General features: G+C 39.8%; 1 protein-coding gene across 34 annotated transcripts in view; it reads right to left on the bottom strand.

Moving 5' to 3' along the window:
- SGMS1 (sphingomyelin synthase 1) overlaps positions 1-26,420 on the bottom strand; it is a 279,380-nt gene that overhangs the window by 55,205 nt on the left and 197,755 nt on the right. The gene's annotated exons all lie outside the window — the stretch shown is intronic.

The raw sequence follows: 26,420 nt of genomic DNA, 5'->3' as shown, positions 1-26,420 counted from the left end.
TGAAATAAGTTCAAAATGAGTCATATATAGTGTTCTCTCAAGTTCACGTGCATTTATGAAGTCTCTAACATTAACATGCATGTGACACCAAGTGTTTAAACCATAGCTTTAAACAAATAATGATAAAAACTTATTTTTACAGTCAAAATACTCCATAAATAAAATTAAAAGACAAACGATATCACAGGATAAAATATTTTTTAATCTGTCACAGATCACAAATATGAAGACCTTAAAAATCAGTTAACAAAAAGAATTTAAACAAAGATTACAAATAGCTCAATTAAATACACACACAAATGACCACAAATGTGGAGAAAAGCGGTTGAAACTGCACATTTTGGTTCAGTGGCCTGGGGTTCACTGGTTTGAATCCTGTGTGTGGACCTACACATTGCTCATCAAGCCATGCTGTGGCAGGCATCCCACATATAAAGTAGAGGAAGATGGGCACAGATGTTAGCTCAGGGCCAGTCTTCCTCAGCAAAAAGAGGAGGATTGGCAGCAGATGTTAGCTCAGGACTAATCTTCCTCAAAGGAAAAAAAAAAAACAACAAATGTGGAGGGGAAAAAAATTCACTCTCTCTAGTTAAAAATATAAAATAAAAATTAAAACAATAGTAAAGTGACATTTTTCAGCTACTGAGTTGGCAAAGATGAAAAGAACCATAATTAAAAAGAACCAGTGTCACCAAGGGTCTAAATTCTGCTAATTCTACCTCTGAAGTATATCATGAGTCCACCTACTTCTCTTCCATGCAACCACCATGGTTCAGCCGTCACGCTATTTCATTTGAATTACCGCCACAGCCTCCTCAATGCTGTTCCTTTGCTTACTTACCATCCCATCCAAACCCCAGCCACATTCTCCATAAAGCAGCAAAGAGAACTTAAACTGTGATCCCCATCTTTGAAATCCTGCAACACTTCCCACTACTCTTAGAACAAAATCCACACTTAATTGTTACATAGCTTACAAGACCACCCCCACCTCCTTGCCTTTGCACGGCCAAGTACCACCACTGCACACAAGACTTCAACTACGCTGGTCTGATTTTTGTTTCTAACTACTCCAGGGCCTTTGAACATGCTGTTAATGCTTCCTGGAACACTTTCACTCTATTCTTCACTAGCAGCTTCCAGTCAGCTTTCAGGCCTCCACTCTTATGCCATCTCTTCAGACACCCCTTCTCTGATCATCCTCTTGTCTACATCATCTTACTTGTTGAATGTCTTTCTTCTGCCTTACCAGAATGCAGCTCCATGAGGAAAGGTCCTTTGTTGTATTTTTCATTATTGTATCCCCAGGAGCTAGCGCACTGCCTGGCACATATTAGGCACTCAATATAAATATCTGTTCACGAATGGAAAAATAAATACTAGAAAAAGAAGGAAGTCAACTATATTTGATTATAAGAACATAGGTCTTAATTCCAGATTCTTCAAAGTGTGAGACTACATTATTGTCTTTAAAACACTCTCTCCCACCTATACAAAAAAAAAATCCATAAGCTATTTCATCCAAGGAAAATTGATGTTTTTAAAACAAGTAACCTCTTAAAAAGAAATGCAGCTAAATTTTCAAATGGTAAAACATACTTCCTTTAATCATATCATTCCTTCCTTTTAGAATTACTTTAGTAGGAGAAGGACACAACATTGAGCCCTGTTGGCCTCTGCAAAAACTTAACTTCTTAAACATATAAAAGGAATCCAATCATCAGATTGTTACACCTAAAGAGAAGTTCAGAAAGGTTCCTTAATTTTTATTCTTTGCTATAAGCAAAGAGAAAATCCAGAGTCAATGCTGTAATATAAAAACCAAAAGTATTCTAACAAAATTTACAATTTCATATTTACACAATGATGAATTAAAATAAAAATACTTGAAGGCTGTCCCTCCACCCCCAAATTGTATACACAGCCATCTTCCACCTAAAATTAAGCCCTGATGCTTTCTAAAGTTACCGAAATCCTTCTTGGTGGGTATGTTTAACCAGATTTTTAAGAGTATCACAGTGGGAAATACAACCTAAATGTGAGACCTTACAGATGTTTCCCAACAGCTTCAGAAGGTATGATAACTTTTAGATCCTTTATAGATGAGCTGTTCATTAATCAGTAGTAGCAGCTGAAGACACTGGTCGGAATAATAAGACAACACAGGCACATCTGAATAACACAGTATCAAGATGACATGTCCCTAAATCTTCATTACCTAATAGGTCCTGGCCACTAAACTAGAACTGAGGTGTCACTGCCCTGAGTTGCTTCATACGCCCAGATCATGTAACGCTCATTTTTTCAACATTCTGTATGCATTAACACCTAAACCATTTGATGAAATGTCAGTTTCACAAGCAATGAGAACATGATGTTATAACCTAGCAAGATGGAATAGCTCATTAAAAGCATTTCAAAATCTTGTCAAATGGATCTAAAGATGTAAACTGTGAGATCAAACAATTTAACTTTCAAATGTCACAGGTTATTTCAGCATAAAAGAGAAACAAAAGCAAGGGAAAATACGGATTTAATTTGTAAAAGAACAAAACACCAGTCCTGGAGATCAAACTGGAAACATTTCTCAGAATAGCAATTAGGTACTTCATCTAGGGGAAGAGAACCTCTCAATAAGGGGGGTAAAATTTAGCACCTAAAAATGTCAAAAATGGTCTTCCAAATTATTTCTGAAAGCTACATTCTTAGCATAAAACAACAGTGGCAGTCCCACGGGTGTCTATTCCATATCCTGCTCATGTTCCACACCTAAGCTAGAGGGCTCGAGCTACAGACACACTAAAAGATCCTCCTAACCTAAAATAAGGTCTGCTTGTAGAGCGTTAAGTCTATATTCTAGAGAGAGCCTGTTCATTGAAAGAACTCGGTGATCAGCATTCAGAGAACAGACCATCTAAGCACTCTGGCAAAGCCATGAGCCCATGAGTTTCACTGAAGACACAGCTCAAATGTATCTTCTATTTATTATCCTAATGAGCTTTTCTCTTTGCTATAAACAGAACCAGCACTAAAGAGCAAAGGACTGAAAATTATACATATTTATAAAAGGCAAATCACTGAATCAAAATAAAACCAAATATTTATTAAGCACCTACTATGTACACATTTATTAAGCACCTACATTGTCTCAGGCATTCTGAGTGACGCATACACCACGGTTCCTGTCTAACTAGGTTAAAATGCCCAAAACCCAAATTCCTGCTCTTCTCCTTTAAGCTTAGCAAATATACAATTCCATCCTACCATTTGCTCTGGCAAAGACTCAGCTAGTGCTCACTCCTTGCCCCATACAAACCATCAGAGCCAATGCTGTCAGGCATCACACCCACTCAAAGAAGTATTCCTGTACTAATCAGAAACTTTCTACTTGATGAAAATATACTCGGACCTAAAACTTTCAGTGGACTAGTACAGCACCTAGCTAGAAGAGGCTCTTAACAAACACTTGTTGAGTGAATGAATGAATGAATAAGTGGAATTAATCACTACTAGTGTCTAGCAAATCTGAGCACTTACTCAATTATAATACCTCAGCTCCCACCTGATGGTTATTATCCATCATCAAGGAACACCTAGTGTCCACAGGAATGGCATAATAAAGCACTGAACTTGGAGTTACTTTATTATTTCCAGATGAGTAGGGAGGATTTTTGTTTCTAAAACTCATTATTGTAGTGAGCGCCTACTATTAAAGCACTAGGTATCCCCGACAATGAGCAATTCACCATCTAGGTAGGGTAGCATCGAGAACACGCTAAGGTAGGATATATGGAATAAAACGTGCCAGAAGTGTGGAGTAGGAGACAAGTACAAATAACATATGCTAAGATTCAAGACAGGCAGAAATAATTAGACAAAAATTAGCTAAGACTGTCCTAACTTTTATGTAAGACAACGTGACATTATCTATCAAAATCAGTAACATATTTTACGTCCCAGAAATTCCATTTCTAACAATCTTGCTTACAGAAATATTAGCGAGTCAAGATATACATTCAAAAATGTTCCCAGCAGCCCTGTTTATATTGCAGAATTTCCAAAAGCATCTAAACATCCTTCAGTGTGGTTTGGAAAAGTAAATTTGGTACTTCCTCACAACACAATACTTTGCGGCCATTTGAAAGAATGAGGCATATCTGTACATACCAACATGTCTGTGATAGAGAAATATATATTATTTTCATTTTTAAGTCTATATTTTTCATTGTATATATGTGCACAGGTATGTATAAGCACACAATATCCAGAAGTATACACATTACACAGGCTATGGGGGATCAGGGATGCAGAACTGGAGAGGGACAGGGAATCTCACTTGTTTATACATGATTTATACGCAATAAATATGTGCATGCTGTGCTTTTAAAAAAATACGGGTTAGTGAGAGCGCAAAGGGAAAAGGAGAAAGAGAAGAAGAAGAGGGAAGAGAAGAAAGATTACCAAAGGATGCTCAAGACCAGAGTTACTATGTCTTTTAAATATAAATGGCCATCTGGGAACAGCTGCCCAAGCCAGGCAGTCATGGAATTCACCTCCTCTTGCAGCCCTATCTTCTTGGGATTTCCACTCCCCACTCTTTGGAAACCCATATTGCTTGGGACCTGCCCCAACCTTGCTGGCAGGGGAAGTTCTGGTAAGAGCAAAAGTAAAGAAAAAAAGAAGGAAAGGAGGACCTACAGAGCAGCTCCCTCTCCCTTCCTAAGCCCCCTGCAGGCACCACTCTTCCTAGTCTGAGCCCATTCACTCATCCCAAATCCTAATGCTTGCTTAAGTGACAACATACCCAGCAGAGCACTCCTCAGAAAGACCCACTGACCAAGACTGACCATGGTCACCAAAGTAAACCTTTCTATCTAGGATTTAAATAAATAAAGAACAGGCTTCTGGAATGCAGACTTTTTATCCTCTCTCCTTTCTGACATTGCAAGCAGTAAAAACATGATGAGCAGAAGAGTATAACCATAGCAATGGTGCTACCTGGGTCTGGAGCATGTCCCTGACAACCCAGTCTAGAAATAAGCAAAGGCTTTCTCTGTTTCTCCAGACCCTTGAGTTCCCCGTCAGCCCATTAGCAGAATCAGTAGAGAAATCTCCATGTCATTGCCTACCTGGCTTTTCATCCTGGTGCCAGAGGCTGCAACGGAATGAGGTGTGTCCTACTCAAAGACCATTCAGAACCTGTTTCCCAAACATTATTCATTTGTACCCCAATCTGCCACCTCCCTATACCACCTGTACTATTATTTCCTTAATAGTGTTCTTCTAAATTGAACACTTTTTTAAACAAAGTCTTGTCCTAAACAACAATATCCATGAAAACAGATGTTTATGTACTGGTTATTTATTTTTTAAACTAATGAACATTAAAACAAACATAAAACTGAGTATTTAAAAAGTGTTCTCTGATTCCCATGGTATGTGAAACAGTTTGAGAGCAGTGTTTTGAAAATACCATTCTGGGAAAATGTTCTGAGGCGCAAATGAGAGCACTGCAAGTGATCTTTGGGAGCACTACCTATGCAAACGTGTGGTGCCGCCTGTGACCACGAAAATCTTTTGCCTTTAACAAAAAAAGTAATCATAAATGGAGAAAGAATGGACAACGGGAACAAATCCTTCTGAGTGTTTCCTCTACCATATTTTCAGTTTACTTTACAACAAATTGCTTTGGTTCTTGGCAACCGTTTTTGTTCTGAATCTTATTGTTTAAAAGAGCTTCAGTTTGGCATGATGAAAAAGCTCTGGAGATGGAGAGCGGATAGTGGTAATGGTTATACAGTATGAATATACTTAATACCACCAAACTGTGCACTTAAAAATGGTTAAAATGGCAAATATGTTATGTACATTTACCACTATAAAAAAGTCAAAAAACAAAGCCAACGACGCTCAGCAAATGAGCTGAGGAGAATCAGGAGCAGTGTCTCCACTGTGCGCCTCCGCAGGCTCTCTGGCGGCTCTGGAGGCCTAGGTGAGCGAGTCTGTCTTTACTCGTTGTCTTCCTTTCCTTTTACCTTTCCGGGGTGTAACTGCAGTGCGAAAGGGAACATGGGGTGGTTCAGGAAAGAACGAAGTTGTAACCAGTCAGCTGGCTAAACGTTCGCATCCTTTTGCAGTGAAGTCTGATAACAAAGAAAGTGGTACTCTGGGTAACCCCACCCTCCAGCTGTAAGATACAGAGTAGAAGGCAGGCCTTCTTTTTCTTCTTCTTTTTAATTCTATAATACTACTGAGGTTGAAACTATTAGACAAAATTAGATTGTTAGATTACATACGGATACACACATACATACATATAGGGTAACTTTCACAGGTTAGTAATCTTGAGAATCAAGAATTAGAATTATATTTGACTTTTGACCTGTCCGTTTCAGTTGGCACCAGTTAATCTCAGAGGAATGAAGAATCCACATGTACAGCAATAAGAAACTGACCAAAAGAATCAGTACTCTTATAAGCAATTCCATACAATTATAAATTATCTTCTTGGAAAACGTTCATGGATATGGAAAAATGCGTGTGATATTCTATATTGCCAATTTTAAGCAAGTTTCTTTTCAGTATATGTATGGAGTGATCATTTTGTAATATCTATATCATAGATAGGTATATACGCACAGAAAATAAGAATTTAGGTCTACATACCAAACTGAGGAGTTACCCCTGGTGACTTTTAACGATTCTGCACATTCTTCTCATAGTTCAAAATGTAGTATAATGAACACATTATTTTTATAGTCAATAAAAGGTTATAAAAATAAATAGATGTTTTAAAAGTAGATGTCCTTTTCCAATACACACACACACACACACACACACACACTCCATTTTTCCATTGCACCTCTACAAAAACAACCAAATCCAAACACAGCCCCATCCTCTGCTATCAACAGAAACGGACAGGAGAGACCTGGTAAGCGGACAGCCTAAATTTAGCAGACAGATCTAAGTTACAGTTCCTCTCAAAAACACTCCCTGAATAGTTCCGGTCTTATGAAACTAAACTTCCTAGGCCTGTCACTCTGAGCTTCATTTTATGAGCTTTTAGCTTTATCAAATGGCCCCAGGAATTACATATTATTAAAAATAGCACCACAGTATGCTAGCTGAGGCAATTATCTTGGCAAATAGCAAATTTCTGGGAATAAATACTAAAATACCTGCAGGAACTATCAGATCTTGAAATACTAAATACTGAAATAAAGTTATCCTAAATTTTTAAATTATCATAAAACAGGCATTTTAACTTTTTAAAAATTTTAATTATCTTAACACTATAGAGCTCTTCAGTCCAAATGAGTTGCACAACTTTTCTAAGTAATTTGAAGCCACACTTCATAACCCAAAACAAGTTTGGGATATCATTACCGAGAATTTTTGGTATCACTTCTTAAAGGTGAGACTCTAGTAAGCCCTTGCTATGTTTTGGTAGCATGGCTTCTGTGAAACGGGCACGTATTCATTCTCAATCAAACTAAGCCAAGAAACCCAATTGCTATGAAGCCACCATATGAAGAAATTAAACATGCTGAAAATCATCCACCAGTTTGCTTTTGGTGTGGCAAGTATTACTGAGGAAGCCTCACAACCATGGAGGTAGTCTGTCTTGGTGAAATAGAAGAAAAATAGACATATATTATTATTATTCAAGACAGTACTGAGCCCTAACATAATAAACAATTCTAGCCAGGAGGTCTATATAGGCCAAATTATTCAAAAGAATGAGAAAAGAAATATTAGCCATAGATATCAAATTCTTAAAAGTGACAGGTTATAAGAAATGTCCAGAAAAGGAAAATCTATAGAGACAGAAAGTAGATTAGGGCCAGGGATGGGAATGAGGATTAACTATAAAAGGCAAGAGGGATCTTACGGGAGTGACGGAAATGTTCTAAATGTTCTGGTTTACGGTGCTGTGGTTGCATAACTCGGTAAATTTACTAAAAGTCTCTGAATTGTATGCTTAAAAGAAGTGAATTTTATGGTATGTAAAGCACACCTCAATAAAGTTGCTTTTCTTTTTAAAAAAAGTGACAGAGTGATCATTTGGACTTAGCATTTTGATAGGGACTGCAAAGTAACTAAGTAAGGATGTACAAATCCTCAGTTCTGAGAATGCTCATCCTAGTGCCTTCTAATAACCTGAACTTCAAAAGAGAGGCTTAAATTATAGTACTTTCATACAATAAAATATATGCAGCTATGATAAATGACGTAGGGAAAATGTGGCAACAATCTAAACATCCATCAATAAAAGTCATACATTAAAAGAAATTATGGTACCGCCATTCTCTGAAAGTAGTGCAGTCCATACTAAATAGTCAATGAAAACATAGGTTAGATTACCTACTCCACACGGAGACTTATGTCCAGGATATAGTGCGTGAAAAAGCACGTAGCAGAACAATACAGTATAGCAATACAGCACATAGAGGGACACATGAGAAATGCGCGTGGATTATTCACGTATGTACACGTTTGCATGTATATTTGGGAAGATAAATAGCAAATTGTGCACAATGCTTAGCCCCTGGAAGTAGAAATGGGGAGAGGGTGACGATTTTCCATCAAAATTCAAGGAAGGAATTTGGAAATACATGCACCAAAGAGCTAAGAATGGTTGTCACTGGGTAGATGGGATTTATACATTTTTTTATGTTCTTTTTAACTGTCCATACTTTCTTATTAGAGAGGAGGGTTAGCATAGTGGTCAAGAGATGGCCTAGATTTAAATCCTGGCCCTTCTGTTTGCTTGCTGTGAGATCTTGAACAAATTACTCAACCACTCTGTGCTGCAGCGTTTGGCCTCTGTAAAGGAGGATAATCACAGCACCTACTCCACAGGCCGTGAGGATTATCTGAGTATATTACACACACACGGCACTTAGAACAGAGTCTAGCACATAATGCGTATTCTCAGCACTCAGCAGCATGGATACCAGTATCTTATTAGTAAGAAAAAAACACGAACAGAAACTTCATTTTTGTGGGGGGGAAAAAGAAAGAAGTATAAAAACACAGGTACCAACTGTTGTATCACCTCAAGTATGCTCAATACCAGTATCTAAGCAGGATGTATCAGGCACTAATCAAAGTCTGGACAGCTGTCGGAGCCTGTTTTATAACCAACAGTGATGTAACCAACCTCCCTGAGGGCCTCACGGAGGCCAGACGGTACCTGGGTGGGAAGCTCCCAAGTGCCTTGGCTCCGTGTGCTGTGACTGACTTCCACCACTGCCGCCACCCAGGCAACTGCACTGCCTCATGATGGTGATAATTAGCATGTGTGACCAGACCAATGGCGGAGGACTTCTGGAACACAAACACTCCGATATAAACACTCACACCTAATAATTGACCTCAATGGGACTTGTGGCCTCATCTTGAGACATACAATATAAACCAGGGTCAATTATCTGACAGTTGAGCCAGCAATGGGAAAAATCACTAATCATCACTTTCTAACAACACAGCAAATCTCTGCCTTCCTGAACAACAGCAAGTTTTAACCCAGCCCCATTTCCCACACCTTATGTTGTAAGAGGCACTTTAAACTTTAGCATCTGAACAATACTAGAAGCTCTCTCCTAAAGGAAAGACACTTGCATTTGAGTGATTACTATGTACCAAATTCATCTTTCTCTCAAAACTCTTTGACATAGTGATTTTAATCACCACTTTTACAAAGTCGGAAAGCTGGCACTCAGAAAGAGTATATTCCTTACTCGGGTCCATCTGTGAGTGGCAGCACCAAAAATCAAATGCAGAAACGCCCATTTCCAAAGTCTCTGCTTTCCCACACACAGTAAATCTCGCCAGTTGCATTATCAAGTGGTTCACACTTTTTATTTCAACTGCAAAGCATTCCTCCAAAAGGTCTATACACCACCAAAAATTTAGACCATTTAACCAAAAATATCCTGCAAGAGCTCCTGAAATTTTCATGAAGTATATATTTTTTACCATGGTCACACTTGATACTAGCATTTTATTTTTCATTGTCTTTGTTTCTCCAAGGCCAAGTGGTTTTCAACAAGGCACCAAGGTCTTACCCACAGACCAGTCCTGACTGAGTAGAACAAATCACAGAAACTCTTGCTTTCAGAAACATTTTTCAAAGTAGATTCCATCATCTTATGCATTTATCCTCCTACATACAAAACGTCAAAGACAAATTCACAAATGAATTTCTGTCAGCCTTATTTAGTCAACTTGATTTATAAGCTTAAGCTAAAGATGCAAGGTGGACCAAAGTGGTACAAAGCTATTGTGCTAAAATCATTTGTGAGCTTTCTTTTTGACAGAGCTAGACATTTTTAAACATCTCCATTTATCTTTTATTTTGATATATTACTTAGAAAATAAAATTATCATTACCAAACTACATAAAATTGTCTGTGACATCAGTCATCAATTATTTCATTAATCTGTACTAAAACGGATGCTTAATAAGCTCCATGATCATTCAAAACAATGGCTGGTTCTCTAATGTTCTGGTGTCCAATTATTTTTGCATTGAACCCCAGTGAACAGTAACAGAAGTCAAAGCTTAGCATTAGCTTTCTCAAAAATAAATCTATTTTCCTATTGTGGGCTTTTATTTCAGTAAATTCAAATTAACTGAATCAATTGCCTTCAGAAAACTATGAAGAGTAAACAAAGCCATTAAACGTCTCATCTCAGCTCAAATGGCATGAAAAAAGAGGCCATAAGCCTACCAGAAATTAAAATTTATTCATATTTTCAGGGAGCAAGAGTGTATGTCAAAATATAATATTGCCCCTTATAGGATACCATTAAGAAGCTTTCCATATATATGAATAAGATAAGTATATAAATAGAGATTATTTGAATTGTCAGGAAATCCTTAAAATCTTCTCTAGAGACATTTAATTAAATAAAGAACTAGCCAACTATTTCCTTGGATTTAGGATGAATCATAGTTTACATAGTAACAAGCTGTTTATATACTCAATTTTTGTTAACCAGAATCATTTAAATGTTCAAAGGAGAAGTCTGCTCCTTGAAGAAATTTGGAGAGAAATCCATTCTTGATCTATTCACTATTTTAAAACGAGATTTTTTAATGGATTTTTTATATAGTTTTAATAACACTCTACTCAAGATAAGAGACAGGATTGTCTTTCACTGGCCAGTCTAGACAGATAACTATGTGGACACAAAGAAGTTCAACCAAACAACACTTGGCACCAGTGTACCGCTTCCGCATTCCATATTCCAGAAAATTTATCATGATTATCCTAGAACTCACCCCAGCTGTACAGAAACTAAGTGAACAGGGGTTACGAAGAGAGGAAATGGAAGAGTTCTGGACTCTAGGGCTGTGTCTGTCAGGCAGGGACACATCCTGCTGACTAAAGCGTTCCAGAGTGAATCTTCACTGAGTTCTCCATTCCTGCTCCTTCTCCCTCCAGCACTTCTGGTCTCCACCCACTCATTCAACACACTGTATTTCATTTCAGGTACTGTTCTAGGTGCCGGGGATACATAAGTGAACATTACTCGTGACTCTGGTTACCAGGAATGAGCTCAATAGGTGGCCAAATCCTGATGTTTATAGACTTGGCTGTTCATAAGCTTGCCTGCTCTTAAGAGGCCCAACAAACTGCTGAAGGCCTAGGCAAACACAGAGGCAAAGGACACCACTGCCTCTTACTCCTTCACAGTAGGCTTGGTGTACATAAGATGGTACGGGGTTTCTTGGGCTATAAGACATACTAGCATCACTGGGAATAACTTTTGGTCCCAAACTACAACTACTCAGCCTTAAAAGCAGCAGAAAGTACTGTCAGCTTTTCTCAACTCTCACCCCTCTTTCATTTCTCTTTAAAAAGAACATGTTTTATACCCCTTACACCAAAATAAAAACAATGTTTTTAACAAACATCAAAAGACTGGTGACAACATAGGGAAAAATATTTGTAATACATACGAAATAGTGCTAATTTCCCTAATTCAAAATGAGCTCATATAAATCAAAATAAGGACAAGAATCCTATGGAGAAGGAAAGGAAGAAAAAGAAAGAAGAGGAGGGGAAAGAGGAAGAAGTAAATACAAAGCAAAGCACACGAGCAGGAAATTTACAGAAAGAAATTCGAATGGGCAGTGAACCTATGAAAAGATCCTAAATCTGTAATTACTGATAAGCAAGTGAAAACAAAGAGATAACATTTTTAACTTATCAGATTGGCAAAAATATTATAGCTTGGAGATTTATGGTGCTGCTAGGGGTGTGGAAAAGATATAACGCTAGTAAAAGAAAATCAATCTGCACAATCTTTCTAGAATACAAGTGGGTAATGTTTATCCAAGTTTAAAATGCGTTTACCCTATAACCTAGAAATCTCACTATTAAGAATCTAACCTACAGATAGAGATGTTTATACAAAAGTACAAAAAGGCAGACTGCAATAATTCCACGAGCTAAACATAACTCCTCCCCCACCAGGTATCTGGCAACTACTAAAATATTCAGAAATAAGGCAAAGGTGAAATCAATTACTATACATCCGTATCATGAAATCTTACACATATCAAAGTGAATAAGGAAGATGTGTGTACACATTGATGGGAAAGTTCTCTAAAAATATAGTAGGAAAGGTACATACCAAAAAAAGTCTACAAACAAATATATGTAATTTAATCCCTTTATTAAAACAATGTAAAGAGCAGAGAGATGCAGACATGTGCCAAAAACATTTTTTTCCTGGAAGAAATCACAAGAAATGTAATAATAAATTACATTTAAGGGGAGGCTTTTATTTCTCTTTCTCTACCTTTTAATACCATTTGTGTGTTAACCATGTACATGCACTGTTTTTATTTATTTTCAATGTTATCATAGGTTACCTGAATGTAAGAATATGGGCAATTACCTTTTCTCTGTTTACACTCTGTTTTTCAACAAAAATCTAATTTTAAAAAACTCAGAAAATTTAAAGAATCTATAAGCCTTAACATCTGAACCTCCCAAAATATATTTAATGAGTTAAAAGCTTTTTAGAAGAGTTCTGAGAGAGAAAAACACCACAAAATGAGAAATGAAGTAGAGAAAAAGAAGGCCACGCAGACAGACAGAGTATCAACTTGGGTTCAAGGACAAGACTGAGTATTTCTCCCTTTCTAGTGTTTTAAACACAATGATAAATTATGCATTGCATGGTGTTAGGGAGCAAGAAGCCACAAAGAATCTAGCAGTTCAAAGCTGTGGAATGTAGAAAACAACCTGGAGGGAAAATCTTCAAAAAGCTCTTCTGGAAGAACTATTCTTCCAAATTCACAAGGAAACAGTAAAGAAAATAAATAGCAATAGAAGTAAATAAACCCACCACAGACAAATAAAAGCATAACCCTATAATACATTATGAAAGCCTCTGGCAAATATTTATAAAGCCTAAGAGAGAAAAATCCCAAACTGAATTACTTCACTTAAGTAATTGTAATTCTAGATTGTACCAAATGTCTTCACAGGCAATAAACAAAAAGCCCGGAATGTCACCTAGCCGGAAGACATTTCATAATTGTGGTTCCAATTCCTGATTATCCATGTCTTTATCCAAGGCTTAAGAGGCAAACAATAAAAAAGAAAATTAAAGAAACTTACTCCTCAATGGTCCCTGAGTGATGAGTCACTATACAGATAACACAGGTAATCAAACTATACAGAGTTAAAAGTCTGAGGGAAACGATGAAGTACCCCTGGGGGGAAAAATTAAAATCATCTAAATATATATATATCATATGCAATTGCCTGGTTGAATGAAAGAAAAATAAAGGTTCTGAGAAAAAGGGTGGGCTATTTCCTTCCTGCGCCAGTTATCAATTTACTGCCTCTAGGCTACAAATTCACCCCTTACTGCCTGAACTGCGAAAATGGATCCGGGTTTCTTCAATATTTTTTTTCAGCTGCTAGTTAGCATGATATTGTTAGGTTTTGTCAGTAGAAGATGCTGGAAAGACGTTGCAGGAGGAAGGAGTTGTGTTTCCGGTTCTGGTCTGTCTGCTCCATCAGCAGGATCCTGCAGCGCGGGCAGCTTCTCCAGTGCCTGTCCTGTTAACGGTTTTGTAGTGGAGTGGCCCCAGGTAGACATCTCTCTGTGAACGGCTTTACTCACAACCCAAAAAGACGGATTTTCAGCAAGTTCCACTGGCAACAATTTCTCTGCCATACAGTGGACCCACAGCTGTGTCCTTCCCAACAAGGTCTGGATCAAGATCTGGATCTCAGCTCTGGGAGGGGATGAGGCATGGCCTCTTCCTTAGGACCCTTAGGGCTGGTGTTGCTCTCTATTATCTATTATTTCTCTATCTACAGAGTTCTGTTTACTTCTTATTAGCCAATCCATCATTGCTCCAACCCCTCGGTATAACTAACAATTCTTTTTTTTTTTTTTTTAAAGATTTTTTTCCCCTCTTTTTCTCCCCAAAGCCCCCAGGTACATAGCTGTGTATTCTTAGTTGTGGGTCCTTCTAGTTGTGGTATATGGGATGCCACCTCAGTGTGGCTCGATGAGCGGTGCCATGTCCGCACCCAGGATTCGAACTGACGAAACCCTGGGACGCCTGCAGCGGAGTGCGTGAACTTAACCACTCAGCTACGGGGCCAGCCCCAGGCTAACAATTCTTAATATTAAACTGTTCCCTGTTCAAACTGTTGTCCTGTTTAAACCACTGTGTGGTTTCTGCCCCCAGAACGCAGGGATCAATACTCTCCCTTTACCTACCAGCATTCCTGCTGTTGGCCCCATGCCAAACTACACAAGTGAAAGAAAGAGCAAGAATTTGCATTTTTCCAGTTCTGTTCCCAGCTGTGTGGCCCTAAACTACCTAAGTTCTCTCATCCTCAGTTTGCTCACCTCTCAAAAATAATGATAATAATGTATTATTATGATATTTTCAATATAATGTTGTGAGGACTAAGTGAAGTTAGCATAGGCAAAACACAAATCCGGTACGGAGCACATATTATTGGACTTTAAACACGCCTTAGCTATCCACACCCAGCACCCTCACACATGGAGCGCCGGAGCCCAAACCTGCTGCAGACTCCAGTTCCACAGAACAGGAAAGGTTGTCAGTTCAGAAAACAAACACAGCAAGGAAGAATGACAGAGAAAAAAACCCACGTACTATTCCTTAATTTTCCAGTTATTTTCACAATAAAATTCTAAATAATAGTCACAGCCAAAGGGCAGAAAGTAAGAAGCACTCTGATTTTTCAATGGTATTAATACTGTTCTCCCCCTGAGATGAAAATCACTTCAGGGAGAAAATCTGGTTGTCCCTTGAGGATTTCCTGGTTAGGTTAGATCCGTGCAATTTTAAGGTTTAATTCCATGTCATGAAAAGAAGGACTTGTGGGTGTGGGGCGGGAGGTGGAAGGAAGAGAACGCTAGGGAGAGGCATCCTTTCGTGGGTTAAGGTTTGTCATCATTCTGGCCTCCCCCATTCTCACCCCCACATAAACCTGGTCACCAAATCCCACTGATTCTACTCCACAGACTTCTCCTAGACGGAATCTGGCCTCTCGTTCCTGTAACCACTGTCACTGACTACACCCTAGCCTTCCTGCATTACGGGCCACATGGATTATTACCATCCAGGGAGGTTTACTTGGCTTACAAAACAAAATTGGATTATATTATTTAAAAACTTCCCCCGGCACCACGATGCCTATAGGAGGCCATTCTTCCCACCTCTGCACTCTAGTCTCCCTCAGCAACTCAAGGAATCCGAAAGTGCCAGGCCGTTCCAGGCCTCCGAGTCTTCAGGGCAGCTCTGAGCAGAGCTAGAATGGCCATGTGGCCCCACTCCTATTCCACAGCAAGGCCTCTTCACCCTAAATTCCCCTGGCAGAGGCGCCCTCAAAGACAGGATTAATCCCACTCAAATGGATCCAAGAGCTAGGTCTTGAGCTCCCTAGGGCAAAGACCAGGTTGGACTCTTCTTTGGATGTCTGGCCCATTAAATGGAAGCAGCGGCAAGTTTAATCACAACTAGGAATAAGAATACCTAACTTGCGCAGCCGCTATGAAGGGGAGAGAAAGCCTGACCACGGTGAGCAGCTCTAAGTAAACAGATACTTCTCTGGGACATAATGCAGATAGTGAAATGCACAGGCTTAGATCAGAGATCTCTGCAACGATTTCATGCTATGAAAAAGAACTAAGCCTTTAAATCATGAATCCTAATCATCTGCTCATTCATTTGGTGAACATGTATTTATTGAATGCCTAGTGAAAGTTAGACACAAATTTACTGTTATCATAAACCATCATATGAGTCAGGACGGCAGTGGACTCAGCATAGAAAATATGAAAACTAAACTGAATTCAAAATCTCTATGAGATTACAGAAATATTGGGAGAAAAAAGTCAATGGCTCAAGGCTGACCGCATACCAGAAATTGATTTACCTTCAATTTCTGTACAGTCAAGGTATAGTATTTTTAGTTGCCAGTGGATGTTCTTTTGAGAGCCTTCCACTTCTCCCTAGTTTTGACCGAAATGACAAACCACAGGGATTCTGAGAAGATAGCACTCGTGAGAACTGGGCTAGTCCAGACATTTATTTAACAGACTCTAATGAACTCCCCCAGAAAATTCCCACCCTGATTCCCTATCTCCAGGCCCTCCCATCGCCCACTCGTTCTTCTTGCTCCTGATTCTACATTCCTAGGTTATTTACCTTCCCACCCACTATGAAGCACTGACTTCTATCTTTATAATTTGGTGGCCACAAACATACTTCTTAAAAAAAATGAAGAAAGTTTTCTGTTAAAAAATCTTCCAAACAATGCACTTCAGTGAGTTTTGCACCAATTTGTTAAAAACCTAAAAAGGCACCCACTACGTGCCAGGGACTCAGAATACCAAGATATATATAACCTAGTCCCTGCCTCCAAGAAGTTCACAGTCTATCTCAGGAGAGAAATATATTTAAGGCAACTTGCTAAGCGATAACATGAAGAAATGCTTGATTCTGTGTGCCTGAAGGAGGGGGACACATTAGAAGTTCACTTTATACATAAGAAGCACTCAGCTCAACAGATACCAGGCTGGGTCAGTCCGGGACCTGTTGACCAGACCCACAGATCCAACCCTTGTCTCAGACTCTGCTCCACATTATCACAGGGAACAGCCTCGCTGGATTCAACCAGTGGGAGGCACTGGCAGAAGACTGGAGGGCAGAAAGAATGGAGAAGCTGCCAGAAGCACTTCTCACCTTCCTCTCCGCTGACATCCCTGGATCTTACAGCTTCAGCTCTTATCTGTCCCTGAGCTCCAGTGACAGCCCCCACCATCTGTCCCTCCAGCCTGTGGCTGGTAATGACTTCCTGCTGTGGCTAATCTCTCGGTTTCTTCAGTGTGCCCTGTTGGGCTCCCTGGTGCATCAGCACCTGTGGAAGGAACTTCACTAAATTCCCTCGGTTGTAAATAAAAGTGGCTTCTTTTTGCCCACTTAGGCGCTGACTAACCAGTTACACTACAATGGCTGCACAAAGGTGTGCTGATTCGCTCTGGCTACTCTCAAAAGCCACCATGCTCTGCTAGAATCCAAAGTTTAAACTTGAGGAAATCTGGAATTTTCAATAATACACCTTCATTTGGCCTAAAAGAGCCAATGTTAAGCCCTAGAAATGTTTTGGTTTATATAAGAATTCCTTGAAAATGGATACAATGCCTTAAATACCTATTTTCTTTAAGGCTGAATCATCTTCTCCAAATGAGATGATGAAAATGTTCTATATCTGCTCCACCCAACATGGTAGCTACTAGGTGCATGTGGCTACTGAACACTTGAATGTGGTTAGTGTGACTAAGAAAACGAATTTTTAGTTTTATTTAATTTTATATTAATTTAATTCTTATTTACTTAATTTAAATATCTACATATGGCTAGTGGCTACGGTACTGGATGGCAAAGGCCTAGCATCTGGTCCTCTCTACTGTGGGAAAGGACTTCTGCTGCTGGTGTTTTTGTGCGCTTGGTGGGGAACGAGCAGGCATAGAGAGAAGCACTATAGAAGTATTAGCCCTTTGATTCCTTCTATTCCCAGTTTAAAAATATAACAACTCCAAGCCTACCTGACCCCCCCCCCCGCCACATGGACACACAACTTATTCAGATAATTTGGTTAGCAAATTCTCAGAGAATAAAACTCCTTTGAACACAATGGTAGCTTGAGAATGAGGAGGTTTGGAGGAAACAGTCGTTGAGGAGGGGTGTAGGGTTGAGTCCAGACCCAGTAAGGGAGGAACGATCTGTGGAAGAAGACAACATCAGAACCCTTGCTTTGTTTTCCCTATTCTTCAACCCAATGGGAACAACTGCCTGTTTATTCCCTATTGAACAGTCCCAGGCCCCTCCTTGCTCTCTTTCCAAGAGGCTTCTTGGGGGACTGGGACTGTGTGGTTTTCCTAAGACATACTTTTATCTATCCCAGCACTGCTGAAACTGTGAAAGACATTCCCTTTGATCTAGACTGGTGATCACTAGTTTCTGGGTTAGCAACACTTGATTTCACATCTCTGACCTTTACGCGGACATAATCAAAGTAAATGACATCAGGCTTCTGGTTCTCTGAGAATTTTGCTCCTAGAAGTAAAAGTTAAGTAAGAAGGTGACTTGTCCAGGCCACTCAAGACTGATATTTACAAAATTATTGCTCAACACTACAAAAATCACTTACTATCAACAGTAGTTAACTGCAGGAAACTGTTTCAGTATATCAGTGGGAATATAAGAATATTATAGGGGTGGCCCTGTGGCCGAGTGGTTAAGTTCGCGCACTCTGCTTCGGCGGCCCAGGGTTTCACCGGTTCAGATCCTGGGCGCAGACAAGGCACCACTCATCAGGCCACAATGAGGCAGCATCCCACATGCCACAACTAGAAGGACCCACAGCTAAAATGTGCAACTACGTACTGGGGGGATTTGGGGAAAAAAATCAGGAAAAAAAAAAGAAGATTGGCAATAGTTGTTAGCTCAGGTGCCAATCTTTAAAAAAAAAAGAAAAGCACATTATAAGGACAGTCTGATAGGTACAGACTTTAAAAATACCAGTTTCCGGAACCCAAATGTCCAAAAGACTTGGGTATATTATCCTGAGAACCAAACCAAAGAATACCTATAAAACTCTTAGCAACACAAAACTACACTGAAAAATTCTGTGAAATTTTGGCTATGAACTGCTTTGGGGACTTCTGAAGTTGTCTGGTAATTTGTGCAATTTAAATGAGAATTATAGGATACGCTAACTAGCAGAGTAGGAATTAGTTACTTTACATTGTAATTGTAACTCTAACAATGTACTCTAGTTCGCTTTACTCCTGTTTATGTGAGTCACTCACAGAAAAGAACACCACATTTCCAGCATGAATAAGCACTCAGTTACACTCACTTTTCCTCTCAACATTTTCTAAAAAGTAAGAAAAGATACTAGAATGATGATGGTCATCACACTCTCATGTTGCCAGTCACACAGAAAAGGGCGCTCACGGTGAAGACAAGCACTGGCAGGGAAGCAGGCTAGTCCTTGAGGTGTACTATCATCTGGGTGAACTCGCCATAGTCCAAGGCTGGCCCTTAATCTTGCAATTCATAAATATGACGATCAGGAGAGAAGTCATGCTAACCACACTCATGGTGACATGAAAGTAAAAACGCCAATTTGATACCATGTTGTGAGAAATATAAACCATCATGTAGATTGGATGCTGGTATCTGCTGATCAAGTGTTTCCCAAAAGCAAAATTCGTGAGGAGCCCTAATTACAATCAGAAGGATGCACAGTGGGTGCGGAACTGAAATACGTTTTGTGGCTTCCTGTGTGGCCTGCCACTGCACTGTGAGGTTAAGGTAGGCTCACAATATTCAGTGACTAGGGCAAGACCACGCTCTAGGTCAAGTTTGGAACCTAACAGTTTGACTTCAAAAGTCCACACATAGCCCCATCATAAGGCTAAGATCCCTACGGAGACCGGTGCATGCTACACTCGGGCAGGGTTCCTTCTCCTGCAGACAGGCCAGGCTGGCCTCTCAAACCCAGCCTCCCACCCCAGTCTCCAAGTTCCACTCCTCTAAATCCTTCTTCAAACAAATTCCCTTTCAGACTAGCATGTCAGTACCTTTAACCAAGTTATAATTCTGTCCCAGAAGCTATCTAACCTCTTTACTTTCTTTGTCTATCTTTGCTGTACTCCATTCATTACAGATGTGTTTTACAGTTTCTTTTGGAGTCTTTTTTCCACGTCACAAAGGGGAAGGGATCTCCCTGTTGGCCTCACATACGGTAGATACATACCAGTTTTATGGTAGGAGTCAATAATTCCACAGCGAAATGAAGGCTTTAGGACTTTCACAGAAGTGGGAGGGGCCTCTTAAAAGAAAATAAGGAAACTACACCTATAACCTATATTTAAAGAAGTATATTAAAGAATTCATTAAATGCCAAGCTTGAATTCTTTAAAAAATACAAGCAAACAGACCTATGACATGGGTAATGAAGTATATTGTTCTTATCCACTTTGACGTTTTAAATCTCTTTGTTCCTTCTTAGTCTAAAATGTGTCTAGGACTTTTGGTGAGACTCTAGTTTCGAAATACAAAGGAATCTATCTTTAGATTTGTGGACTCAGCACTAGTCTAGAACTTGGGATTTTGGTATAAAATACTGCAGAATTTCACCAAGCTGATGCCCAGGAGCCTTGTAAATACATAATCAGTCTTCCAACACTTTCAACAACACTTTCAGCAGCTCATGGAATTTTCTAGTCTCATCGACATATGAGAAATCAACGTGATGGGGATGAACCTAAAGTGGAGAAATCATCTATCAGGTCTTCAGAATTGGGGTCACTGACACCATCTAAAATGGTAATTTATCTGTTATCTCTTTTAAAAAGTTTATGATTAACCTGACTTTCAGCTTGGCTGGAATATCAAAGTCTTGCCTTCTGACCCCATAGTATATGCAATTTTGTGTAATCAGTTCAGGATTCTCCATCAGAATCACTGAGTTTTTGTCAATATTGCTTACTTAGCAACTCGGGCAGCTTGAGACTGTGAGGTCTGGAACATCACCTACTTGTGTACGATCAGGAGAGTTAGGTAAGCTTGAAGGTTAGTTTAAGGAAGGCCTCCAAGCACTAATAGGGCTTATAGTCCGTGTGATAAATTTCTCAGAAGTGCGTTTTGATCTCCAAGTCACTCCCATTCTACAGGCCACTTAGGCTGTGGCTGCTGCATTTCACCTGGGGCTGCCATTGCTCCAGTGGTGTGGTGTGAGCCAGCTGTGAATTCTCCCCATTGCTCCAAGAGGAAAGATTTCCAGACGCCCAGAGGGGCAAGCAGCTGGGGGGAGGGGGTCCTAACACTTGCTCCATCTGAGGGCTCAAGTCACATGTTTACGTGAGCTTTAAACGATTCAGTTCAAAGGCAGTAGGGAACTTGAGGAAGAAAATTAAAAGCAATCTCTCTTTAAAAAAATCACTAACTAACTTCTATTCTCCAACCTGAATAAGAGCCTCTTCCCAAGCCAGGGGACATTTGACTGCTGCGTGTCTTACCACTACCTTCTTGGAAGATGAACAGAGTTACATGATGTTCTGCCTTTACAAAGTAGACAGCCTTGTGCATACTCGAGGATCTTTCCACCCAAGCCCTATCACAAAAAAATCACACTCTTAAGTCAAATACATCAACTTTCAACTGACCTTATGGATATGCTACATGCTGCTATAGGTTGCCATAGCAGCAGGAAAACAGTGAGACTGGTGGACGGTCTCCAGACTGCTAGTTCCACAGCTGATACATGAGTGGAGGTGATAGAAGAGTGATCACATGAAAGCTTTGCTTTATCTTTTGCAGTGAGGCTGAGAGTGTACAGGAAATCACTAAGACTACAAAGTTGACACATTTGCACGTATACTGGCTGGGTGTGTTGCTTACATCTTAAGGCACTGGAAAATATATTAAGAAACCACAACGTCAAGAGCAGGATAAAAAAATATGGCAAATTACACTGCTTAAGAACAAACATTAGGGGGCCAGCCCTGTGGCCAACTGGTTAAGTTTGCATGCTCTGCTTCGGTGGCCCAGGGTTTCGCCAGTTCGAATCCTGGGTGTGGACATGGCTCTGCTCATCAAGCCAAGCTGAGGCAGCATCCCGCATGCCACAGCTGGAAGGGCCCACAACTAAAAATGCACAACTATGTACTGGGGGGCTTTGGCAGAAAAAGGAAAAATAAAATGTTAAAAAAAAAAAAGAACAAACATCAGAAGTTTTTATAAAGGAGCAATTTACAAACACAAATTATATTCTTGGCTAGTTCCAGGCTAATATAAGTCGATGACTCTTGTTTTCCATCTAACTCATCCCTTCTAACAAATGCTTCTAATAATAATAAATAACCTTCTAATAAATGCTTCTCACCTTAGTGTATATTATGGTTCCCCTTCCCTACAAGGCCAAAGGAACACTTCCAAAGACATTTACCTCTCCTAAATTCTGAAGACAAGAAGGCTTTTCATTTTTCATCTTTTAACTATTAAAAATCCAATTTCTTTATTCATTCTCTGTCCAAATCTTACATTTTAATAAGTACCACTCAATCCCATTACCCACCCCTCAAATGTTAGAAAACAGGGGCCGGCCCGGTGGTGCAGCAGTTAAGTGCACACGTTCCACTTCCTGTGGCAGGCGTCCCACATATAAAGTAGAGGAAGATGGGCATGGATGTTAGCTCAGGGCCAATCTTCCTCAGCAAAAAGAGGAGGATTGGCAGCAGATATTAGCTCAGGGCTAATCTTCATCAAAAGACAAAACAAAACAAAACAAAACAAAACAACAAAAACAATGGCTTACTACTGTGCCTAAGAACCATGCTACAAGATTTACATACATCCCTTGTTTAGTCCTCCAAACTCTATGAAATAGGGATTGAATTTTCACAGATAAAGAAACTAGCCCCAAATCACACAGCAGGTGAAATCAGTGGGGCTGAGATTCAAGCAGAGGCTTATCTGACTCTCAGACCACTGTAACATATTCCTCCAGGGAACGGAGAAAACGATATTCTACTGTGCTGCTGCTGATAAAATGTGTATGCTGTATATATCTGCACATTTCAGAATATATTAACTCTCAAAGGCCCTTTCATAAATATACTCTTAAAGCTACTTTGTGATGTTGCTAAAGCAAAGATTAGCACTCAAATTTCACAAACAGAAACACATATACTGAAGAATTAAGCCTCAGCATTATTGACATTTGGAAACGCTAATTCTTTGATGTGCGGGTTGTCCTATGCATTGCAGGATGTTAGCAGCATCCCTGGCCTCTACCCACTAAACGCCAGTAGCACACCTTCCCACTGCAACTGTTCCAATCCAAAACGCGTCCTGACATTGACAAATGTCCCGAGGGGTAAAATCGCACCCTGTGGAGAACCAGCGAGTTAAGCTAACTGCCTAAGACCACATAACTAGTTAAAGATTGTACTGATACCAGGAAAGATCTCTTCTAAATCTTAGTTTAGTGAAGATTTCTCTCATACCAAGCCGCAGCTCCTTAAGAGAAAGCACTGGTTAGACTGTTAGACTGTCTGAAAGGTACTGAATTCAGAATGTGAGCGCCTCTATTTCACTTTACAGTATATAAGCACTGTCTCATACTAAGGTATACATCCCCACTGTCTTCAACCACTGTTCAGATGGTTTATAGACCCTCTCCAAAACCTGATTACCCCATTCTGGACACACATTTAAACACAAACCCAGAAATGTGCACGACGTTGCCTCAAGTAGTAAAAGTAGGAGCAACAGCAAAAGACTAACATCTAACACACACAATTTGCTGTGAGGCTCTGTTTTCAAGCACTTTGCATGGATTACCTAATTTAATCCTTCAACAGCTGTATGAGGTAGGTATCTGTAGTTGATGAATGAAGAGACTGAGGTGCGCAGCGCTCAAATAACTTGCCCAAGGTCAGGCTCCAGAGTCCCTGTGCTTAACTCCTATCTATAGAGCTTCAAAGAACTGTGGGATTATCATCTCCTTGGTGCTAAATACTCTATCTCTACTAATGAGTTTTTTCCTCCAGCTGTATCAAGTGCTCTCATCGAGGCATAATGCTGGCACCTTACTCAAGTCTGGCCTCACCCTGCTGATCATCCCTCTTTGGGTATGCCAAGACACAAACCCACTTCTCAGTAGTGCTCTCCAACCCACCTTTGTGAATCCTGAGTAAAGAACACACAGCACTCAGTTACACGTTTTGCTCAAGTAGACATGTCACATCTATGGCAATGCCGATATACCTGTCCATTAACTATCAAAAAAGAAACGAGGTCAACTGGAGATAAGTGATGCTTGATACTGGTCATCATCACTTTTTCTAAGAGATCCTCATCCATCTTTTCAAAAATGTGAATCAAAATTCTGCTGGATACGAACATAAGCTCTGAATCTAAAGTTTCCAGAATTTACCATCTCCCAGTTTTGAAAATCAAGTTGTCTGGCATACTTCCTCCTCTCCATGATTTTCGCAAGATTACCCCCAAGTGGTTTTATCATCACACTGGCATGTTATTTCAACACCCTGAAGAACTCAAGTGCTTAAAGCAGCTACGATTTGGAGAAGTTTAAGGAGGAGGTCAAAGCATCCATGCTCTGCTTGGGAAGGTGGGTGGGTGTTGTGTGTCAAATACTAAGAATGACGGGGTGAGAGCGTGAGCAATCCCTGGTCCTGGAATAGACGCTGTCGTTCACGGTCTCCTGAGAAGGTGGCATTGTTCTCTTTGACTATGACATCCCAACAGATGATGCAGCAGCTGCACTCTCAGAATGGGCTGTCCCTGCCCCAACACACAGAGACCTCCCCACCTCCATCTAACAAGAAAAGTTTTAGCACTCACAGAGTGTGCCTTCCAAGATGTCACCATTCTTAAACAGGCTGAACACTAACCAAAGTGCTAACAGAAATTCAAAAACATTTCACATGGCACACAAAATACTGCGAGTGTGCATGTACACAGAGAATTCAACCACTCGAAAGTCCAGGGACCAGCTGCTTGGTTTTACAATTAGAGAACGCCTGAGCTGCACTTTGTGAGGAGCAGGACGAATATGCACAGCCAAAACTAAAAGTGCTTCAGAAAAACATAGGAGAAAGTTACCAAAAAGCAGCAACTATGAGGCAGCCACATGTATGAACAGGCTCATCAAGAATAGGGCTTGCTTAGTTAATATATGAACACCACCAGCTTCCAGAATAAATGCATTTTCCTTGAACTTTGCTATTTTGGTACTGGGGTGATGAGGAGCTTTAAAAATCACTTAAAAATCTGCTTTGAACTAAGAACCTCCTCTGGATTATTTCACACAGAAAAATCAACACTACGTTAGGAGGAATTGGAGCTACATGGGAAAAATCACAAACCTTAAATGCTAAATTCTGGTGTAAACGAAATTAACTAGCTGTGAAATTTGGAGATTATGTAACCTTGCGGAGACTATTTCTTCAATGATAAGATGGAGATAATAATACCTCTAGCTCTCAGCATTTCTGTGAAAATTAAACAAGGGAGAAGCTGCAAAGCATCATGGTGCCTGATGAAAGGAGGCCCATCTGTGTTTGGCTCTGTTACAACTATTAGGAGAAACCTGAATCAAAGTCCAAATTTAATTATCCCTTTAGATTTTAGACATCGTGGAGATTTAATAAAATAGCTCCCCATTCTCACCACCTGAGGGGGCTTTTTCCAACTACCCCAGTGGACTTCAGGTGGCTTTTCTCAACATCACGGGCTGTTTCTCAATAGAAATGGGAGTCCAAGTTGTTACCTCTCACACACAGGTGCTTAATCAGCTAAACTTAAAGCAACTGGGCTTAACCATTAGCCTATAACTTAGAAACACTGTCACCAGGAGTTCAAAGTGTAACTAATTAAAAATTCTAACAAATTATTCCACTTAGAAGTGATTTCTAGAGAAGTTTCCCTCACAGTTTTAGACGTCAGCTGCAAAGAACTTTACTCTTTCTTTCTATTACAGAACCAGGCTACTGCATTACAGCCTATATCTTTATAAATGAAGTTTAATACTATTCATAACTTCATAATTCATATTTGATAATATGATTTTATAATTCAGTTTACAATTTTCCTGTCACCCTTCATGCTACCAGGGTGTCTTCAGCCTGTACAGTGTTTCTGATGGCGCTATGTGTCTGTTGCACTGTGTATGTCCTTAGCAAAACAGCAATAATCACAAGAGTCTGCTTCTCCTGTCCCCTACCTCCCCATGCTCTTGCAAGAAAATAATTTACTTACACCATACAAATCTCTACTCATTTGCTAATTTCTTACATAAAAA

This window comes from Equus caballus, chromosome 1 (genome assembly GCF_041296265.1).
Source record: "Equus caballus isolate H_3958 breed thoroughbred chromosome 1, TB-T2T, whole genome shotgun sequence".
Lineage (NCBI taxonomy): Eukaryota > Metazoa > Chordata > Mammalia > Perissodactyla > Equidae > Equus > Equus caballus.
This window is presented reverse-complemented; position numbering and strand designations above follow the sequence as displayed.